The sequence below is a fragment of the Puma concolor genome, chromosome B2 (genome assembly GCF_028749965.1).
Source record: "Puma concolor isolate L17-30 chromosome B2, mPumCon1.1.hap2, whole genome shotgun sequence".
NCBI lineage: Eukaryota > Metazoa > Chordata > Mammalia > Carnivora > Felidae > Puma > Puma concolor.
The window spans coordinates 140,913,248-140,937,281 of record NC_141671.1 but is presented as its reverse complement, the minus strand read 5'-3'; the positions used below and the strand labels follow the sequence as shown (position 1 = coordinate 140,937,281).

General features: G+C 39.1%; 1 protein-coding gene across 4 annotated transcripts in view; it reads left to right on the top strand.

The window, feature by feature from the left end:
• Positions 1-24,034, top strand: part of IPCEF1 (interaction protein for cytohesin exchange factors 1) — a 184,795-nt gene that overhangs the window by 41,712 nt on the left and 119,049 nt on the right. For all 4 annotated transcript variants that reach the window (XM_086708183.1, XM_086708181.1, XM_025925304.2 and 1 more), the window contains one exon: positions 16,665-16,708. The gene's annotated coding sequence lies outside the window, so the exon portion shown is untranslated. The remainder of the gene's footprint in view (positions 1-16,664; positions 16,709-24,034) is intronic.

Below are 24,034 nucleotides of genomic sequence, written 5' to 3'. Positions count from 1 at the left end.
GGATTTGGTCATCTTCACTTCCCGTTTTTCAGGACCTCTGGCTTCTGATCCAAATTTTATAATACCAGATTAGGAATCTCCTAATATATGCAAACTTTTAGTCAAGATATCTAAATAGTGATTCATGCTTTTACTTATCTATTAAATGTTTGCAGATGTCCTAGGTAATGGGCTAAGAGTTGGGAATACAATGGTGCATGGGATGCCAACCCTCCCTTCTAGAAACTCCTGGTCTGAGGGCTGACAGGCGTGTTCATGCACATGTTCATAAGACACTGTGAAAAGCGCTCTCATACAGCTGTATTCAAAATCTGATGGAGACTCAGGAAGAGTTACTGAAGATAAGAACTATGTATTTTGAAGGCCATCTATCTATCTGGGCGCCACAAAGTCAATAAACGGGAAAGTAAAGGAACATGGCAAAGGATAGGAAACAAACAATGCCTACGCATATACTTAAATGCCTGACACTACCTGGGTAAATGTTTGGAAATTATGTCGTTTCATCCTCACAAGCACCATGGGTCCCAAGTTATATTAGATTCACTTTACAGATGAAAACACTGCGACTTGAGAAAAACTGGTTTCCACAAAGCTCCATAGCTAGTTGGAGGCAGAAGCAGGATCTCAATATATGTCCACAGCATTTCCAGCACATTGTGTGGTTACAACTAAGTGAGACAAATAAAGGCTCAGGTGAAAGAGGAAGTGGGAACAGTTGGTTTTGCTGCCTCTGTGAAAATGTGTATATGACTCAGAGATTTCAGACACTGGGACCTGGTGGTTTGGGTTGTCAAGGTCTGTAAATATTTCAGTTACTGAATTCAGGATGCTAACTCAACAACAGAAGCTTGCTGTCAGTCAGAAACCAGGATAAGCTTTGTTTTGAGTTCGTATAGAGACAAGTATCTGGAACAATGAGACCTCTCTGGGTGATTTTCACAGAAAAGCAAGTAGTATTGAATCTCACTTATTTGGAAGTTACGCTACAATCTCACACATCTAGCTCTCATCAAGGAATCAGCAAATAAGTGAAACTCTGTGAATACTCAAATAGATGTCATAAACAACAAACACATCTCATGTATTGTACTTTTTATTCAATTCAAAATGCTCAAGCCCTCTATCTATTCATTATAGCGTATCTGGTTTCCAAATCTACTTTGAGGGCAAAAGTAATGTCTGACAAGAAAACATTAGACAAAAATAGAAGAAGCAGCTTCAAGAATGCAAAGATCTCAGCATCAGTTCAGATAATGGTCAAAGACCCCTGTATAGATCCTGGAAATGATAAGGAAATTACCCTTGTAATATGCTCATGTAAGAAAGCAGATGTTCTCAGTGTTGACCCGGAGTCATTAGTATAAGATTAAGCTAATTTCAGGCTACTTTTCCAAGTTTGTAGGGGGTATACAGTACATTTATAATACATTCAGTTGTCTAAGATAACTAACATGAAAAAGGTGTTGCTGGAAAGGATAGGAAGTCAGCCGTCTGAAAAACTGATCAGTTACACAAAGTGATGTATACTCAGAGGATTTTAGATAATCGGGTGCCTTATTTATTTATAAACTCCAATTTCCAACTACATCTTTCACTGGAATAGGGCAGGTGGCCCATGGATAATATCCTTCTGATGGCCCAGAGGAGAGACGAAGAAACTCCACTGTCCCCCAGATCCACCATACCTCCTTACTCTGGGTTCCTGATGGAATTGCAGTGTGGTGGGGAGGGGGAATTTCCCTAATTGGTCCATAATCCCTTAATGATCTTAGATCCGTGGACATGGGAAGTGGGGGCAAAGGCCTTTGCCCATGGCCTTTTGGGGGTGGTCTTACCACATGTATACCCTTCCCTTCAACAAACCCACACAGACACGCATACTTCTTTGTACCTCATTGTGAATGTCACAACAGTAACTAAAAATAATTCCGAAGTGTGTGTTAAGTAATCCTACTGACAGCCTTTTGTTTTACTTCCTTATTCTTGCCCTATTCCAATTGTGCTAAAAGTGCCAAGGTGTCTGGTAAAAATTCAAAAGAAGGTTGACGTGCAAGGGAGGAAAAAAAATGAAAGGAAGGGCCTCAGGTAATTTGCAAAATAGATAATGAGTCTTTACATGATTGAGTCAAAGGTACTGCTTCTTAGTAGAGGTTTTAAATGTTAAATCAATTGTTTTTTTTCTCTCTTAGCAACTGAAATGCTGACCCAAAGTTTCACAGAGCTGTTAAATGTTTTTTCAGAAGTTGCAAGTACAGACCTAAAAAAAAGGGGGCTGACTCTGACCTTATCTTGTCAAGGGAATAGGAAGACCCAGGCAACTTCTACTATTCCCTTTTACTGAAAAAATGATGTCGCTGTTTTCCAATCAAAGGAAACCAGCATTCCCTAATTATGGCACAGATCTCAGTGAGGTATCTGCACACATTCTGTAAAGATGCTACCTAAATACAGTTTGTGTTTGTCAGTTTTAAATTCTTTTATACCCTGGACACCCTTGGTCGTCTTAGGAGGCCTATGGACCCCTTCTCAGAGTACTGTATTTAAATGTATGAAGCAAAATACAAAGAGTTACAAGGAAACCAAATATATAAAAATATGATTACAAAAAAATTGTGATATAGTAATAATATGTGTTTCTTTACCGATGCATTAATTAACGTGATCTAACAGCAAGTCTAGTGACATTTGAAGGTGATGATGAGTGTAAGTGGTATTTTCAGAGAGCTGCAACAACCCACATGGGAGATGGGGACACCTGGGATTTCTACAGGAAACAAATTCACAGATACTGCTAATACTTCCGTGGTTTGTTGCCAATATTTATATTTGAAGGAAACGTTAAATTTCACTGAGGGATCAGTGAAAATGAAGATCAGTTTCCCCATCTAAGCGTATAGACTCCCTGAATTCTGTCCACGGATCTTCTGGAGGGTCTACAAGCCCTAAGATAAAAACCCCTGGACTACATCAGTCCTTTTCATAGGTTCATGAGCATGGCTGAGATAAATTAAGTCTCTTCAAGTAAATATTTGTATATAATTCCAAATGCAGTAATGAGAATTTGGGTTTTTTTTTACTTCCCAAATGGAAATGTCTTCATTCATTTATTCAATCATATTCTTCCTTATAATCTGCCTTGTTTGTTAAAGGATTTGAGGCAACTTCCATAAATGCATACAGCAAAAATAGAATACGATTACCAGTAAGTGGATGAGAAAGAAAGAAGAAAAGTTTGTGTGAAAAGTAAGAGGTGTCTCCCAGGGAAGTTAATGTGGGAAAGTGTATGTGGGAAGGCTCTAGATGTTTGTACTAGAGCACAATGACATATTGATTCTAAGTTCCATGATAAGCAATTCAAAGGGTAAGAGACAATTAGTTATAGACTCACGATCACATCTCCTGTAAAATAAAATGAGATGCCCCACTTTCTGGCTACTGAAACTAGAGAGAAATTTCTTCCATAGACCTTGTCTCATAATGACTGTCATAGTCAGCTTGAGTGGCTATAGCGAAAAACCATAGACGAAATCGCCTAAACAACAGACATTTATTTCTCACAGTTCTGGAGGTGGGACGTCCTAGATCAGGGTGCCCAGACGGTCAGGTTCTGGTGACACCTCTCTATCCAGCTTGCAGATGGCCATCTTGCTGCTCTGTCTTCCTAGGGAGGAGAGAGTGTGCTCTCTTGTCTCTTCTTCTCTAAGAGGACTAAGCCCATGATGAGGTCTACATGCTTGTGACCCAATTACCTCTGAAAGGCCCATCTCAAAACATCTTCATACTGGGGGCTTAGAGCTTTAAACTATGAATTTTGAGGGGAACTCAATTCAGCCCATAGTGATGATACAGTGTGTAATGAAATTAATAGTACTTTTAAAAGCTTCCTTTATTTCTTTGGGCTGTCTCTTATCATTTCTCAGTGTAAATCAATGACATATGTTTCTGCTGGCCCAGCTTAATATAGAAATGGATTGAAAAATATCTAGTGTAGGGGCGCCTGGGTGGCTCAGTCGGTTAAGCGTCCGACTTCGGCTCAGGTCACGATCTCGCGGTCCGTGAGTTCGAGCCCCGGGTTGGGCTCTGGGCTGATGGCTCAGAGCCTGGAGCCTGCTTCCGATTCTGTGTCTCCCTCTCTCTCTGCCCCTCCCCCGTTCATGCTCTCTGTCTCAAAAATAAATAAACGTTAAAAAAAAATTAAAAAAAAAAAAGAAAAATATCTAGTGTAGGGGTGCCTGAGTGGCCCAGTTGGTTGAGCGTCCACCTCTTGATTTCTGTTCAGGTCATGATCCCAGAGTTGTGGGATCGAGCCTCTCATTGGGCTCCTTGCTGGGCATGGGGCCTGCTTGAGATTCTCTCTCTCTTTGTCTCTCTCTCTCTCCCTCTGCCCCTCTCCCCCACTCACTCACATGCTCTCTCTCTCTCTAAAACAGAAAAAAATTTTTTTAAATCTAGTATAGTTTTTAACACCATTTTGGAGGTATAAGGTATCATTATTACTTTTTTTTGGTACCACCCCCTTGGAGGTACTTATTCTTGAAATGCAGATTATTCATTTTTACATGTCACAGACCAATTTGAGAGTCTGATGAGAGCTACAAAAACAGACACACATTATTAAATTCTGCCTACCATTTTAAGGAATCACAGACCTCTTAAAGCCTCAGCACTTTGAGTAGTAAATAACTCTGGGATATAGAGTAATGGATATGCCTTTAGGCATATTATATAAGTGCTGCTTATTGTACCTGAGTGTTTGACATGGATTGAGAACCAGCCAGTTGGATTTAAGGCTCTTGGCAAGCAGGGGAATGCAGATCTTCTATGCTGCAGATTAACCAAATGCTTCCCCAGCTTGGAGAACAAGAAACCTGCAGGCACGTTTAACAACACAACATACAATGCTAATATTTCAAGGTTGGAGGGATGCCTGGATCAGAGACAGCCTCAAATCTTGTGCCTGAAATTCTCATGCTCCTTGGAGGACATCACAAATCTCTGACGACCACGATGGCATCTATATACCCTCTAAGGAGATGACCACCCAAATGTGGGTACAGCTTCCAGGCCCCTCCCCAACCTCCTCCACCACCACCTCGTCATTTGCCAGAGTCCATCTGAGACCAAGCTCTCCTGTGAGGAATCGGATTGCCGGGGTGGAGCCAGACTGTGTGGGGCCTGAATCGTATACAACTTGGAGAGTCTTCTGTGGGAGAAATAATACAAAATTACAAAGAGAGAATTGTGAGAAACTTAATACTTAAGAGACAGACAGAAATGAGAATAAATTTCAGATTTTCAAAAGCTGACAAAATACCAAAAGCAACATATTATTCACAAAAATAAGATAATTTTAAAATTACCTATCTGACATATCTTAAAACACATTCTCCTACATTTTTGGCTGTGGGATATTTGGCTGCTTCTTCATATAATGATTTTGTAAAGACATTTTGTCTAGAGAACATAGAAAATAGAACGTAGAACATAGAAAATCCAGTCTGTCATCTAGCATGAGTTGATCAGAATTATTCTGTTTTGTTTTTGTTTTTTTGTTTTTGATTGATTGTTTAGAAAACCTCTGGCTTCCCAGTTGATTACTGGGAATGTAAATTTTAGGATTTCTGTCTTATGTTTCTTTCAACTATGAGCTTTACAATTTGGAAGAATTCCCATAAACTTGTTTCTGGTTCTGTGCATTAGAAGCCTTATTTGTCTCCACCTTCCATAGACACAGGGAGACATGGGACTTGTTTATACTGTAATATGACCTCTGGCCATGAGCCAGCATGTCACCATGCCAGGGGAATTGGCCAGTGGGAAGTTGAGTGTTCCTGGAAGTTATCACCATACTTGAACTACTAGTAATAACTATACATGGAAGAGAGTATGAGCAACATAAGTATATCCCATTAACTACAAAACGAGTATGTCCATCTCTAGAAATGCCTGCTCTCAGCACTGGTAGGCCACAGCTCACCCTCATGAGAGTTTTTTCACTTTCCTCTCTCTCAGCCCACTCAAAAGACTGCCTCCATGAGGCTGCAGCTGTCTTTATAGCACCTCCATAGAGTCCTCTAGTAAGATTCCTTAGGGTATAGGCTCACGAGAGCAAGGCCAAGACAGAAAAGAAGAGGGACATTTTCTTACCATGTCTCAGAGTCCAAATCTTTCCAAGTATTTTGACACTGGGAATGTATACTCTCTTCTGGAAAGACTCCATTCCCAATTGCAGAATAATCTTACCGTAGGTTCCAATAAGACAAATACCTCAGAACATACCAGCCTAAGAGCAGCATGAGAAAAGCCTACTTGGAACAGTTTGGGATCTGTTTCCATTCATAGATACAAGGGTATTTAAGGCCATAGACACATGGACCACAATATGACTACAGTGATTTTTATGATGGAAAATTTAAACCTGATAGGACCGTGCACTCATTTCAACTATAAAACACAGTATAGCACACATGGAATATTTTAACTGATTAATATAACTTTCTGGCAAATGCCTCAAGGTAACTGGCTGTAAAATATATGCTTTGGAAAGTGGCTGAGTTAACTTATTTTATAGATTTACTGATTACAAGCCAGTTAAATGTAGAGTTAAGTGTAACAAAGAAATTTACTTTGGGTTTAGAATAGTTGGTCTGTAGCTCTTCTTTTCAGGGTTCAAGTACCAAGGTAACTTCCCCAAAGCCAGCTAGGGTTTAACACTCCTGGCTGGCAATGATAAAAGCTATTGTTTTTGAATATAATAATTATAATTGTATTACCTATGGAAGGGGAGTGTCTGTTGATTTCATCAAAAAGCAGAATAAATTGCTAAGGTACATGAAATGTCTGCTTCTTCAAAGCCCACGGGAAGTACAGTGTTTATTTGTTTGAATATATTTTGGATGGGATGTATCTACTTTGCTTGTTTGTTAAAGAAAAAAAATCCATTTCTCTCAATGCCTACATTCAAATAAATTGAAAATATAAATGTTCAGAGATTCAGAATAAGTGAGAATCCTCTTAGCATAATGATTTAACCTAAAATTTCCTCTTTTTTGGTCTTTATCCACAAAGAGGCCAAACCTGCATTTTATTTTTAATGGAGATGGAGAGAATCTGTCCTTTCCTTCTGGAAGGAGATGTGAACACCATATACAGTAGTGGGAAAATTTTCCTCCTTTGTACATAAGGGCTCAGAAAATGAGCGATGAGGTGGTGGACTGGATGTGGTAATATGTCCGTGTTAGCTTCAAATGGTTTATAACAATTCTAAAAATGGGTTTTCATTTTCTGTGTACTAATCCAATGATGGATCTTATAGATTATTTAGGCATAGAATGTCTGAATTTTGGAAAAATAAATTAGATAAAATCAATTAGAGGAAGGATATAGAGTCACAATTTCTAAAGAGTTTTTTTTTTAAGTCATAGAACTCTTTCTTTGGAGACAAGTATGCTCTGGAGTCCAAGGTGAAACCAACAAGTGCAGAGACGTCCATCCTGCCCAGGCACTCAGCAGCCCTTCCCGAGGCTCTTCCTTTGCCCACACAGAACTGTCATGTGGTTGGGCACAGAGCACATACCCAACTTCATGAAGCACTTGCTGGGGACTGACTATTCAGAGTTTCAGGAGGCTAACCATTGATGACAGCATTTTAAGTCATGGATGAGTCACAACCTTTCTGTGATATTTGCTGAGAGCTTCTGGGTGAAGTACCCCAACAAATAGAAATACAGGTGTCCTTTATTCCTTTGATATTGTGTGTGTGTGTGTGTGTGAGAGAGAGAGAGAGAGAGAGGGAGAGAGAGAGAGAGAATGGAGGGAGGGAGGGAGAGAGGAGAAAAGGAGAAATGTTGATGCTGGTGATCTAAATAGGAGTTGCTCGTACTCCATTGAAAGGAGAGGAGACCCTTAACAGTTTTTCATTTTTTAAAGGAAAGCTACTCTCCACTTCCTTTGCTTTCTTTTGGGTTTGCATCATTTTTCAGTTGAATTAACTTGGCACATTCTCAACAAATAAAAATGTCCTCTTGATTTGAGTTTATATAATTGATTATATAATAACTCATGAAGTGTTTGGGAAGTTAAAGTTAAGCGGCTGGCTTAAATTTAGCTTGAGTTATTATTAAGTTTTCTACAAACCAATTCTAAAAAGACACTTGAGGGACAACTTGAGAAATTGTTAAGGTGGTGTGTATGTGAAATATCACGCCAATATATTTTCTAATGTGTCCTTAAATTTTTTTAAGGAAATTATTTTAAGGTTCTCTAAAATTGGGCCGGATGATCCTGAATCTTATGCTTTCCTTTAACAGTGAATTTGAGGTAAACAATCTTTGCATTCTGCTGTTTATGTGGCTCTTTCCCTAAAAGCAAACAACACCTTTAAACCATGAAATATTTGAGGTTGCTCCGACCATTGAGCCTTAAAAATGTTACTGATCTTGTTCTCAAACGCACTTTTGTGCTTTATGTGCTGGTTTTCAAACACTGAAAAGGTACATGTGGACTTTCAGATTATTCTGCACCCTAGGATCTCCTGCTCAACAACTGAGATAAGAAAAGAATGCTCTTCAGAACATTACGGCTCATTAGGGTGCTGCCTAAAAATCTCATACATGCCTGACAAAGTTAGTGGAATGTCACGGCCTCTGCTGTGATTAAAGGTTCTAAATGTGTGTTGTCAAGCAGCTCAAATATTAGCTGTAATCCACATCCATGCCGAGCTCTACGATTAGGCCTTGTAGACACAGAGCTATATGTACAGAATACCTCTGGTTGCATTATAAATTTTCCAAATGGATGGAAAGAAAATGGGGCAGGAAATACACATTAAGAATGGGGGTCTCTGGGCTTTGAGATTATAGGTGATTTTCGTTTTTTAGTAACTTTTCTATTGCGTTTTAAAGTTTATAACAAGGCAGACAATTTTTTTTTTCTGGTATCAAAAGTTTTATTTCTAAGAAGTGGAATAGATGCTGTAATTACTGGCAGAGCCAACCTTGTGGTCAGGACATGCTGAACACGGGTCCTGAAAATGTGCCTTCCAACAACACTCAATAGAAGGCACCCTTGTCAGACGTGCATATCAACTATGGGTTTAACCACGCCATGGTGATGATCAAGAGGCAGCTCTAGGCAAGAAGGACCAAACAGCTAGAAATGTAGTGACTTTAGACCAATAGGGAAGAGAAGGGAAGGGGAAAGATGTACTGTGTAATAAACATTTAGCATCTGCAGGCTACTCCTGCAGCTACTCCTCCCTCCCACCACAGGAAGTTGGGCGTGGGCGGCTCCTGTCAGTCTCTTTCTCTTTAGTGTGTTCATTGCCTTTACCCAAAACCCGGGACACTGATATCCAGGCAAACGGCATTTTATGTGGAATACACACACAGTTTGGTCAGAGAGAGGTACAGAAGAATTTTCCTCCCTGGAGGAAGTTGACACCGATGAGTCTCTACTCAGGGGAGTGCCTAGGGAAGGTGGCAGAACTTTGGGGGTGGACTAAGGTTAAAAGATGTGATTTTGGCCTCTGGGAGAAGCAGAGTAGGGAGTGGCAAAACTCAGAAGTGAATTTTGTTCTTAGAATTCTCCTGCCTTCTTTATGTCCCCCTTCTGGGGCAGCTCCCTTCCCGGCCTCATGCCGCTTTCTGGCGGTCAAAGTCCCTACAATAATACACCCTTGAAATTCTTCACCCCCGCGGCCTCCTTTCCTTCAATTTCCTCTTCGTCCTTTTCTTGTTCCCAGTGCTTTGACTTCATCGTCATCAAATGTATCACAGAGCTCACAGTCCATCAAGGGTCAAACATGGATAAGTTTGAGAGTCATGCATTTTGCCTCCTACGCGTAGCTAATAATTTGGAATAATTCATATTTGTTTGTTATAGTTTATAATTATTCCAAATTATTGAAAGTAACACTATCTTGAACCGTGTCCGGGTGAGAGTCGGCCAGCAAGATCTGCGAGGTTAGGCTGCAGCCAGCCCACTGCTAATGCGCACGCGCGTCAAAGCAGGTGGCCTCCCGCAGGCAGAGAGCTCTGGGTGAGCAGCTGGACCGCTTCAGAAAGGACTCGGGCTGAATCAGGTGCACCGCACGGGGTCCCAAGCCCTGGGGAAGAGGGGTAAACTTTTCCGCAGTTGAGATTTAGACATTACACACGTGACTGAAGCCCGGGTCCCCAAAAGGAGCTGGACGGGGAGAGCCTTGGGAACCCTGGTAAAAGCCTAGATGGGTGAGGAAGTCTGGCCGCGTGGCAGGAAGCGTTGCTCTGGCCTTGACCCTCCCCGTTCTTGCCCCGCCGTAGCCCCCCTCTCTCTTCTAGAGTGTCTGTGGATTCCTAAGGGCGAGAGCTGTGGCCAAAGGAAGGCATGTATCACTGTGGAGAGTCCTCGTCAAAGTAATGGTCAGAAACAGGGGCACCTGGGTGGCTCAGTGAGTTAAGTGTCCCACTTTGGCTCGGGTCATGATGTCCCCGTCTGTCAGCCCAAGTCGGACTCTGTGCTGACAATTTTCGATTCTGTATCTCCCCCTCTCTCTGGCCCTCCTCGACTCACGCTGTGTCTCTCTCTCTCTCAAAAATGAACATTAAAAAAATTTTTTTTTAAAAAGTAATGGTCAGAAAGAGGTGTGTGCGTGGGGGGGGGGCGTGGTCTGGCAGAGGTTGGGGGCTCACAGCAGCCACCTGTGATCAGGAAACACCAGCCAGAGCAGAAGTCTTCATCTGTAAAATGGGAATAAAACCAGGACCAGCTTCATTGGGGTTGTTGTGAAAACGAAACGATCATACAGCATTTAGCACATGCCTGCGCAAATTGAGTAATAATCAGCGTTCAGTAAGTGTTGCCTATTTTTATCTTCATCATTGTTTCTGGGAGATCCCTTCTCCCTACTTATTTTCAAGTGGTTATGTAATTTGATTTTATGTGATCCAATGTAATGAATTTTGGCTGTGTTTTTGTTTTTAAGCAGAGAAATTGTTTCCCAGGATGTATTAGAAAAAGGTTAGATTGAATCTTAGGCTGATTGAACTTGAGCAAAGTTTTAAAAATATTTGTGGCATCTTGAAGTTGAATTTTTACCGAATAAAAAAACTGGCAGCAATGTCATTTTTTGCTCCAGGAAGATCGTGAGAATAACTAATAACACTTGGTGGAGGTTAATATAGTATTGAAAGTAGTAATTTTAACAATTTTGAACTCATTTTCAAAGACATAATTGGAATAATTTTCAGTAGACATCAGTCTTTATTTGGGAGGAAATTACAGTGATTAAATTAACTGCAGGCAGCCTCTCATTGTTATTTGAAGATAATAGTCTGTTGAGGATTGGTGGAAAAAAATGAATGATACATGTTCTATTAAAGACTGTATAGCTGAAGAAATTTTCATCACTCGTTCTGTCTGGCTACAATTTATATACTGAAGCCATAATTGTCAGATGCAACTTCCTTTACTGTATTTGGCCTAGAACACTAATCCAAATGAAGAATGAGAATAATGCTTTTCCTAGGATTAAAATATAGATTTTTCTTTTAAGGAGATGAATAATATGCCAGTTCACAAGAAAATAATATGCTTGCAGAACTCTGTGCAAGTTGAAAAAAAAAAAGAGATTTATTCCTTCGTTAAGTATTTTCAGGTTTCTCTCTCTGCTTCTATATGAAATTGAACACTGGACAAAGACAATAATATCACACCCACTATTTAGGCATTTGAAATTACTCTTTTACTTTGGAATGAGGCATTCAGATCGCTGAGTGCTGATAAATTGTCCGTGGATGAAAGAGTAAGTGGACCTTGATCTGTCATCTCAGCTTCAGGCTCCTTGGAGGGGGCAAAGTGGCTTTCATCAGTGGAAAATGTCACCCTGCTTCCTCAAGGTCTTTCCAAACTCCATATGATTTAGATAGTATGTCTGAGGGTAAATACCACCCAGATAGGCCTGGTGGTCTGAGTGTAATACCACCCAGGCACCTTCCCTGGACATGAGTGATACTGCTTTTTAAATTTCGGTATTACTATAAAAGTTGTCTGGCTTTTACTTCCATGACGTCCCATGACTCACAGAGAAGAAAACCTGTTTGTGTTCTTTCTGGCTGGAATGTCTACTTAAGGATCTATGCATTGGTTGTGAATCAAGTTACATATACTGATAACCAAAACTTTTCTTGGGGCGCCTGGGTGGCTCAGTCGGTTAAGCGTCCGACTTCGGCTCAGGTCACCATCTCGCGGTGGGTGAGTTCGAGCCCCGCGTCGGGCTCTGTGCTGACAGCTCAGAGCCTGGAGCCTGCTTCCGGTTCTGTGTCTCCCTCTCTGCCCCTCCCCCGTTCATGCTCTGTCTCTCTCTGTCTCAAAAATAAATAAACGTTAAAAAAAAAAATTAAAAAAAAAAACTTTTCTTAATTTTATCCTAAACTAAACAATATTGGGACTGTGTGGTCCAAAAGTAAAAGGAAAATTAAAAAGTAATTAATTTCATATGCTTAGAAGTTCTTGTCCCAATACTGATTACTATGCTATGAGACAATGTTGTTTTCATGCTTTGGGAAGCAGAAGGAATTGACAGAAAGAAAGAAAGAAAGAAAGAAAGAAAGAAAGAAAGAAAGAAAGAAAGAAAGAAAGGAGGGAGGGAGGGAGGGAGGGAGGGAGGGAGGAAGGAAGGAAGGAAGGAAGGAAGGAAGGAAGGAAGGAGGAAGGAAGGAAGGAAGGAAGGAAGGAAGGAAGAAAGAAAGAAAGAAAGAAAGAAAGAAAGAAAGAAAGAAAGTCTTGCTCTGGGGAGAAAAGAAGAGCTGGTGAATTACCAGTTGCACCAAATGCAAAGACATAAAAGTGAACAAAAGCCAATTACTTGGCATTCAATATGGCTAACATTCATCTCCTTTTATATTGTTTCTGACTTGATTATTGTAATTTCAAATCACAATAGTTAGAAAATGTTTTGATAAGGCATAATATTACATTGCCTTGTAATTTTTTTTTTTTTTTTTTTTTTTTAAATTTTTTTTTTCAACGTTTTTTATTTATTTTTGGGACAGAGAGAGACAGAGCATGAACGGGGAAGGGGCAGAGAGAGAGGGAGACACAGAATGGGAAGCAGGCTCCAGGCTCTGAGCCATCAGCCCAGAGCCCGACGCGGGGCTCGAACTCACGGACCGCGAGATCGTGACCTGGCTGAAGTCGGACGCTTAACCGACTGCGCCACCCAGGCGCCCCGCCTTGTAATTTAACATACTAGAACTGTAAGGTACAAAGCTAGGACGATGGCGAGTGCAGGTTGTAAAAGAGAAAAATTGTCTAGATTTATTTGATATGAAAGCACAGGGCTTCTTACTCAGGATGAGATTTACAGTATGACTATGCTTAAATTTTGGCCACAGATATAGTCTTCGTAGTTCTATAAACTTGGATACATTTTCATTCAAACAGAAAAGGTGATTAAAAATACCTACCTAGTGGAGTTGTGCAAATTGAGTAAATGAATCCATGTCAAAGCATTTTGTAAATTGCAAACTGTGGCACTAATTTACTTTGCAGGAGGCAATCATGAAGTGTTATTAAGTGATTGAAAGAAAATATTAATCCAACCTATTTTGTACTTTTTCTAATGTATATAAAGAAGAAAAGCATTCCAACTTCACATGTGTGCCTCTGCTAAAATTGTCACCTGAGTGTAATTGTGAGGAGACAATTAGATAAACTTAATTTGAGGGACATTACACAAAAAACAACTGGTGTGGACTCTACAAAAATGTCAATTGTCAAAGACAAAGGAAATATATACATATGACAATATATACAATAGTGATCCTTGATTGAATCCTGGATTTAAAATAAAATATAATAAATACCCAGACTGAGACAATTGGGAAAATATGAACTGCATATTAGATAATAATATCACATCAAACTTCCTAAGTGTGTTTATTATTTTGTAGTTATGGTAGGATATTTGTTCTTAGGAGGTACATACTAAAGTTGTGCTTTTTAGTTTTTATTTAAATTCCAGTTCGTTAGCATACACTGTGATGTTAGTTTCAGGTATACAATATAGTGATTCAACACTTCCTTTACATCACCCGGTGCTCATCTCATCACAAGTGCACTCCTTAATATCCATCACTTATTTAACCCATCCCCCCAACCATCTCCCTTTGGTAACTATCATTTTGTTCTCTAGAGTTAAGATTTGTTTCTTGGTTTGCCTCCCCCCCTCTATTCCCCCCCCTTCTTTGTTTGTTTGCTTTGTTTCTTAAATTCCACATATGAGTGAAAACATATGGTATTTGTTTTTCTCTGACTGACTTACTTCGCTTAGTTAATACTCTCTAGCTCCATCCATGTCATTCCAAATGGCAAGACTTCATTCTTTTTTATGGCCGAGTAACATTCCATCACTCACACACACACACACACACACACACACATACCACCTCTTCTGCTTGAGTTGTTTCATCACACACACACACACACACACACACACACACACACATCACCTCTTCCGCTTGGGTTGTTTCCATAATTTGGCTATTGTAGATAAAGCTGCTATAAAACATTGGGGTATATGTATCCCTTTGGGTTAGTAATTTAGTATTCTTTGGATAAACACCCAGTAGTGCAATTGCTGATTCATAGGGTAGTTATATTTCTAACTTTTTGAGGAACTTTCATACTGTTTTCCAGAGTGGCTGCACCAGTTTGCATTCCCATCAACAGTGCAAAAGAGTTCCCTTTTCTCCACATCCTTGACAACACCTATTGTTTCTTGTGTTGTTGATTTTAGCCATTCTGACAGGTTTGGGGTGATAGCCATGCTAGAGTTCTTAGGGATGAACCATCTTTGTAAGTAATTCTCAAATGGTTTGGTAAAATATTTACATATATAGACAGAGAAATAAAGCCAATGTGGCAAAATGGTAATAACTCTGGAGTCTAGTGAAGGCTTTCCAGGTGTTCATTGTTAAATATTCCCACAGCTTTTCTGTAGTTTAAAATTTTTTTCAAAATGAAAACTTGGAGGAAAATTTATAAAGTTAAAAAACCTAAATCCTCAAAACACTTGAGTCATTAAAAAACAGATCATCCCGAAATATATCTGTCCTTCACAGATCATGTTTTTCTACCATCTCATTGTACTGTGAGATATAAATATAGAGGCTTAAAAAAGAAGAATCTTGCAGCAAAAGTGGTGCTTGAAGGAAATTTATAGAATGGAATGCATATATTAGAAAAGAAGAAAGATCTAAAATCAATAACCTAAGTTTCCATTTTGGGAACTTAGAAGAACAAATTAAATCCAAAGTAAGAAGAAAAGAAAGAATAATATTAGCAAAAGTCAATGAAATGGAAAACAGGCAATTAATCAGCTTCCATGGAAGCTGTAGTCAAATCACCTCTTTCATTTCTGATATTAGTAACTTGTGTCTTCTCTCGTTTTTTTTTTTTTTTTCTCAGTTAGCCTGGCTTGAGGTTAATTGATTTTGTTGATCTTTTCAAAGAACCAGCTTTTGGTTTCATTGATTTTCCCTATTGAAAACTTATGTCCACACAAAAATCTGCACATGGATGTTTACAGCAGCTTATTCACAACTGCTAAAACTTGGAAGCAACCAAGATGCCCTTCAGTAGGTGAAGGGATAAAGAAACTGATACATTTGGCAAATGGAATATTAGTAAGTGCTCAAAAGAAATATGTTATTGAGCCATGAAAAGACGCGGAGGAAACTTTAATGCGTATTACTAGGTGAAAGGAGCCCGTATGAGAAGGCTACATACTATATGATTACAGCTATGTGACGTTCTGGAAAAGGCAAAACTATGGAGACAATAAAAGTTCAGTGGTTGTAGGGGTGGGAGAAATGAATGAATACACAGAGCACTGAGGACTTTGAGGGTGATGAAAATGCTATAATATTACATCATATGATATTATAACATATGATATAATGATAGATACAGGTCATTGTACATTTTTCTATAAACATAGAGTGTACAACACAAATAGTGAACTGTAAGGTAAACTATGGACTTTAGCTAATTATGATGTGTCAGTGTAGGTTGATCCTTGGTAAAAAAATATACATACTGTTCTGGTGAATGATGTTAATAATGGGGGAGACTATGCACATGGGCGGGCAGGGGACATAGGGGACATCTCTGTGCCCTCCTCTCAGTTTTACTGTAAACCTAAAACTGCTCTAAAAAATGAAGTCTTACAAAAACCTGTACTTTTAAAAACTTATGATTTAGGCAATGAGTGGGATGATTATTACTAATATGAAACATTTTCCCACTGACAGAATTCCAGGAAAACAGATGGAAGTTCTAAATCCATGTGCACATCTTTCAAGATACTTAAAAGCAAAGTAAAAATATATCTTGAGGAGTGTTCAAAGGGATTTGAACATTATTTTCACTTTATCTTTTAGAAAACATTCAGTTCCAGGGGAATCTCAGTTTAATGATTTTCCTGCTAGTTTACTACCTAGGTCTTGTTCTTTTTGGGGAGATGGAACTTTTTGTCTCATTTTTTATTTGGATAGTTATTATGATGAGTGAGTTATTATTTTGTTACCTCTTCTTGGATGTAATAGGATTCTGACTTCCTCCTAGGCAGTTGGGTCCAGGCAGAAATATTATGACCCCTTTCTTGTCTTTTTCTTGTACAGATCAGAGGCAAGAGAGCTGGAACGAGGACACTCACAGCTTTTTGGTATGTAATTGAAAATTCCTCAAAACGAATTCTTTCTTTTAGTGACTTTTATGAACTGAAGGGCCTGTACTCTACTTTGTTATTCTAATTTGTGAACCAAACTGTAATAGTCTGTGTTTATTTTCCTGTAACAGCCAATATTTATGCTTTGCCTAATATTAATGCAGAGGGAAGCTAATAGTATTAATGAATAACCACTCATCTTTGGTCCTCTGGATTTCCCTTGAAAGTGGATTCATGGTGGTAATTGCTTTTCGGTGGGAGGGTTTTTTTTTTTTTTTATTAAAAAAAATTTTTTTTTAATGTTTTTATTTATTTTTGAGGCAAAGAGAGACAGAGCATGAGCAGGGGAGGGGCAGAGAGAGAGGGATACACAGAATCTGAAGCAGGCTCCAGGCTCTGAGCGGTCAGCACAGAGCCCAACACGGGCCTTGAACTCACAGAGTGTGAGATCATGACCTGAGCTAAAGTTGGACGCTTAACCAACTGAGCCACCCAGGCGCCCCTCAGTGGGAGGATTTTTTAGTAAAGCAATTTATATATGGAATGATCTTTTTTGATCTCCTTGGTGGTCAGGAACATACCATAACTACGAAAGTACCATAGATGTATAATTGTGTGAAGAACCTACTTTATAAGCAAGTATGTGTTTAGATGCTCAAGTGCAAGTTGAATGATCTAGAAAATGAGGCATTTACAGGTCTAAATTTACTACTGATTCAAATAAAATATTTATATTTAATAATCATAAAAGTAAGATAATCTTAAGATGTTCTTGCCTTTAAAGTTCATCACTAATGGATCTAGGCACTAATGGATCTAGTTCTTTGAATATGTGTGTAGTTCTCATTTTTCCTTTGATTTTATATTTATAAAATAATTTTAAAAGAATTATTGTATTTCTTTGTTCCTAAGACATCCATCTCTTGTTTGGTTTAATTCCTTTTTAAAGATGAAATACAATTCTAAACTTGCTGGGGAATGCATGGGCAGCATTCTTTTCAGAGCTATCTATCAAGGACACATTGTTTTGGTGTGTGACTCTATGGATATAACTGAAAGTCTGGTAATTTTTCAGAAAATATTAATATATGAATTTAACTATTATTGTTCTATTAGCCAAACCATAACAAGAATGATCACTATTGCCCCTGGTACGTATTTTCTACCACTCCCAATTATATTGCAACTGTCTTTGAAACATTGCTACCCATGACCCATTAGTCACCATCATTCATTTTGGTGACAGTCTCCCTCTCTTTTCCTTCTATAATTGTTAAAACCCATTGTTCTTGTTGTCCAAGTCACTGACAAAAAATTAGTTTTGGTGCATATGTTTACTGTTTAGATGTCTTCAAACACATAAAGTCTTATTGTTTCAACTTGTGTGTACTTAAGATATATATTTATTCATGAGACACATTATGTGATTCAGGTCAAGAAAACTCCCACGTTGCCTTCTATAGTAAAGAATGCTTTATTGGCCATCATTCAATATTTTGTTGAGGAATTTTAAGGGATACTTTTTATGCATACATTTTTCATTGATGATTTACAAACTAGTTACCAGAAGGTATTGAAAAAAATGGTAGATTTTACCATCTCTAGAAGTTGTCAATTACCAAGTACTTTTTCTAGCAAAACATTTCTGATCCTTAGATCAGGGGCCTCCTCATTATGAAAGGTAACCGGAAAGAGCCCAGCTTGTTATCAGAAAAAGGTATGTTATGAGGGAACCCTGTGTTGGTAGAAAGACCAGGTTAGATGAACTCTCTGGTCTCTTGTAATGTAAAATTTGATAATTCTTATGGATGATGATACTTAGCCAATGACCACATTAGGTAATCTCAGTTTTGCTAAGGATTATAGAAATTCTTGCTCTGAACAAAATCAGAGACCGAGTATAGTGGTGAAAATGATAGTCTCTGAACTCAGACGGCCTGGGTTTGATCTCATCTCTGACACGACCTATGTGACCTTGGTCATTTTACTTAACATTTATGTGCCTCACTTTCCTCACATGTTGAACGGAGACAGTAATAGTACCTCATAAAGCTGATGCAAGGATTTAATGAATTAATATGACTATAGCTCTTGGAACAACAGATAGTATATAGACATTCAACAAATGTTAGTTGATAGTAATGAATGAATGATACTGTCATCAGCTGGGGCATCTGTGCCTCTTGGAGATACTTACACAGTTGTCACTAATCCCCCAGATTTATGATGCATGAGAGTACAATACATCTGACAATGATTTCTATGAGTTTCTAGCAACCAACCTCTTCAAGTTCCTTGATGCTGTCTTGGTTCTACCTGAAGCCAACGTGAAGACAAAGCTCAGACTGTTGATTAATTTCTACTTACCCCAACATTGTGGATGTCACTTCCGTCACACCATTTTTCCTCATTTTCTGGGCCCAATTTTCCATCTTCCTCTCATTGCCTTACATAGGCCTTTCTGCATGCATTTAAACACTTCTGGACGTAAGATTTTACAACAAAGGGGCTTATTAATAATAGAAAAATTATTATTTCTCTAGCAAAGCTAGATGTTTACCTAAGAGAAAGTCTTGAACAGCTCCTAGGGTAATACAATGTCTTCCAACTTGATGCAAAAGCATAGTAATAATTTTTATCTTTACTATCGTCATTAAGCAATTTTATAGTCACTCAGATATATTAAAGGCATAATTCTCAGTCCAAGTGTGTAATGAGAGTAGGCAGTTCACATTTAATTCTCATTTTCACATGCCTACATTTCTGGTTCCGTGATTATTTTTAGTTCTTCATAGAATTTTTCTTCACTTTTTAAAATTGTGGTAAAATACCCATACCATAAAATTTACTGTGTGAGCCATTTTTAAAGTTTATTTATTTATTTTGAGAGAGAGAGAAAAAGAGAGAGAGAGAGAGAGAGAGAGAGAGAGCAGGGGAGGGGCTGAGGTGGGGGGGGAGAGAGAATCCCAAGTAGCCTCTGTGCTGGATGGAGATTATGACCTGAGCCAAAACCAAGAGTTGGATGCTTAACTGACTGAGCCACCCAGGCACCCCCCCTGTGTGAGCCATTGTTAAGTGTAAAATTCAGTGGTATTAAACACATGCACGTTACCATGCAACCATCACCACCATCCATCCCTGCAACTCTTTTCATCTTGTAGAACTAAAACTTTACACCCATTAAACAATAACTCTCTTCCCCTCTTTTCCCTTCCCCTCAGCCCCTGGCAACCATCATTATATTTTTTTGTCTTTAGATTTTGACGTGCTAGGAAGTCCTTCCTGTAAGTGGAATTGTACAGTGTTTTTCTTTTTGTGATTGGCTCATTTCACTTAGCCTAATGCCCTCAGGGCTCATCCATGCTTTGGCACATGTCAACATTTCCTTCCTTTAAAAGGCTAAATAATATTCCATTGTGTGTATATACCACATTTTGCTTATCCATTTATCTATTGATAGACACTTGGGTTGCTTCCACATTTTAGCTATTGTGAATAATGTTGCTGTGAGCATAGATGTATAAATATCTCATTGCGACCCTGCTTTTAAAATACTTATGGGTAAATACCCAGAAGTGGAATTGGTGGATCATATGTTAATTCTACTTTAAATTTTAAATTGTTTTTCACAACAGCTGTACCATTTTACATTCCAACCAACACTTTTCATGGAATCGTTAAGTACAGAATGCTTGTCTAATTATTTTGACATATTCCTACTGGGCAGCGAATATTGTGCAGTTTGAAGTGAATACATTTTGAATGTAAGGTTATATTTTTCCAATTCATTTTTTTCCTGCTGTGCCTATGAAGGCTATGTTCTAAGACCTACTTAATGTTAATTTATGTTACCAGGTGATTCAGAGCGTCAGTGGACTTTTTCCAGAACAGAAACATGTGGGGCCAAGTTTCATACCTCTAATGGAAAAACAACTTGGACTCCAAGGATTTATTGGCTTAGTTTAAAATAAACTCTATATTAAATTCCTATGCGCTGGCAGTTAAGGAATAGATTACCACATATGTTTTCTTCTGAAGGCTTGTAATTTTTTTTTTTTTTTTGCACAAAATACACCAATGTGACCAGGAATGGGGACACTGGATTACAAAGAAAGAATTGGCTAGCTGAAAAAATACTTATATAGAGGATTGAAACAGAATCTACAAGCTTTTCAAATTATCAAGAGAACAGGTTAACATTTGTGGTATTATTTTTTCTGGTTAAATAATATTTGTGCTTTTTAATATTTTGGTTCAAAAATACAGATACAGCTTTCTAAGGGACAGAACCCAATTCCCAAACTGAGCAGTTATTAGCTGAAAATCTCACAGTCTTTTGAGGTTATTTCCACAAATTAGTGGGTCACCTTCTCAGAAAATCTTCTGCATTTATTGTTTATGGACAGTGAGCGTAGAAAGGAGGAGGAATAAGCTTACTTACGGAACAAAAGTATTCTGGTTGCCAGAGATTTCATTTGTTTATTAGTTCATTTGTTTAGTATGCTCCATTGAAATATCAATGTCTTCCCTAAGAAAACCACTTTCCAACTGAAGTGTCCATAAAAGGGACTGACAGCCTTGGGTATATGTCAGTTTACTTTACACAGGAATTTAAATAGAACTTAAAAAATGTAGCAAAGACTTTTGCAAATGATTAGGAAGGCACAGGACCACTTGTCAGGGGCGCCTAGGCTATGCTGTGGTAGCAAATTAACCTTGAAGCCTCAGTGGCTTACCACAAGGAATTTTTATTTCTTTTTTTTTTTTTTTTTAATTTTTTTGTTTCCCCAACGTTTTTATTTATTTTTGGGACAGAGAGAGACAGAGCATGAACGGGGGAGGGGCAGAGAGAGAGGGAGACACAGAATCGGAAACAGGCTCCAGGCTCCGAGCCATCAGCCCAGAGCCCGACGCGGGGCTCGAACTCACGGACCACGAGATCGTGACCTGGCTGAAGTCGGACGCTCAACCGACTGCGCCACCCAGGCGCCCCAGGAATTTTTCTTTCTTTTTTTTTTTTTTTTAATTTTTTTTTTCAACGTTTATTTATTTTTGGGACAGAGAGAGAGACAGAGCATGAACGGGGGAGGGGCAGAGAGAGAGGGAGACACAGAATCGGAAACAGGCTCCAGGCTCCGAGCCATCAGCCCAGAGCCCGACGCGGGGCTCGAACTCACGGACCGCGAGATCGTGACCTGAGCTGAAGTCGGACGCTTAACCGACTGCGCCACCCAGGCGCCCCAGGAATTTTTATTTCTTATTCACGCTATATGTTCAATGCCAGGCCCATGAGAAGGGGAAGGCCCTTCTTCTCCGCATGGTCTCTTAGAGGGGCGAGCTGATGGAAGTCCAATCTCCTTGTGGCACCACCATGGCAGCAGATGGCTTCAGGGTTTGCCACGACAGGGAAAAGGAATGTGGAGCACTCATACTGTTCTCCAAACTGGAAGTGATGCCCATCACCTCCACGCAGAGCCCGTGGGCCAGAGGTGGTCGCACCGCCTTTCCCAACAACCTGGGGCTGGTGGTCTTCCTGGGGTCTGAGGGAGGAGAGAGAACCTAGGTTTAATAAGCACCAATAACTTTCTCTTTGATGAATTCTGCCGGAGTTTTGGATTAGGCATCTCTATAAAACAATTTTCCTTTTGAAATCAGTCACATTCATAATTCTTTATGTTTTTCTATGTAGGCAAGTAATTTTCATCTTTTTATTAATTTAGTAATTAATTTCACATTTTTAATGTGGTAATTTTAGGCAAGAATAAATAAAATAAGGATTATTGAGAAGGAATTAGTAAAGGTATAGACGTAATCAACCGTGAAAAAAATGTCTATGGAAAAAATGGCCATCATATGTCAATGTATCTATAGGCTTCATTTGTATTATCAATCATACTTCATTATTTCTTTTTCTTTTCTATAAAACCATAACTAGAACTTAAATGAGACTCCAAATGCAGTAAGGATTGATTGCAAAATCAGCGCAAGGGATATTGTATGGAAATAAGGAACTATACTTTAGATCAGTTTTAATAGATTGTCCTTAATTTATTTTATACTTTTTCCCTCCATTATATGCTCATCTTTTCCTGAATCTTAATCTCATGGTTTTTTTTTTTCCTTTCTTATATCTCATTTTTCTCCTTAAGTTTCTTTTTCCATTTATCAAAGTATTTTATCAAGCAATATTTTCATATTGGGTACACGGGGAATAAACATGTCTGCAAATGTCTTTATTTTACCCTCATGACTGATTGTGTGTCTGAATTATAGAATTTTATGTAAATCATTTATTTTGGTTGGGAAGTTAGAAGGCATTGCTCCAATACCCTTTAACATTCCATGCTGCCTGTTGGAAATCTGATGTTATTCTTATTCTTGCTTCTTTGTAGATAATACCATTTTATCCTGTCTGTAAACTTTTAGAATTCTTTGTGCCTTTGCAGTTCTGAAATTCCATAAGTCATATTCATCGTATTCAGCTGTACATCTTCTTTTTTTTTTTTTTTTCAACGTTTATTTATTTTTTGGGACAGAGAGAGACAGAGCATGAATGGGGGAGGGGCAGAGAGAGAGGGAGACACAGAATCAGAAACAGGGTCCAGGCTCTGAGCCATCAGCCCAGAGCCTGACGCGGGGCTCGAACTCACGGACCGTGAGATCGTGACCTGGCTGAAGTCGGACGCTTAACTGACTGCGCCACCCAGGCGCCCCTCAGCTGTACATCTTCTTAAAAATGTCTGGTTCAGCATTTTGTGGCGCAGGAAGATTTCTTTTTTCCCCGTCTCTGGAAGCTCTCTTCCCATTCTTTATTCTTCCCACCAGGTCACCAAGATGGCCACTGCTAACTCCAGGCTTGCACGGTCCTCATGGCTCAAACCCCAGAAAAAATGACAAGCGACTTTCCCAACGCTGCAGGCAGGATTTCCTGGCTAACCTTAGTTCATTTACTCTTTTCTGAATTGGCCCTTGCGGCAAAGGTGTTAAATACTTTGGCGCGTTTATTTCTTACCACCTCTACTCCCTTCACTGAGGTCCAAGGCATTCTCCTATCTTCCCTGGATTACCGCAGTAGCCTCTTAATTGACCTCTCGGTTTATGTCTTTGCTTCTTTCAGTCTCTTCTCAGTGCTGGAGTCAGAGCTGTTCACATGTGTGTCGGATCAAACTTTGTAAAGCTTGCCTGTTTCACTTCAAGAGAAGCCAAAGTCTTCAAAGGTAGCTTGAAATACCACCCACGATCCACAGGAACTGGCCTCCCATAATCCCTACACCCCTATCTCCTACCACCCTCCCCCCATCTTACGCTATGCCTCTGCCACGC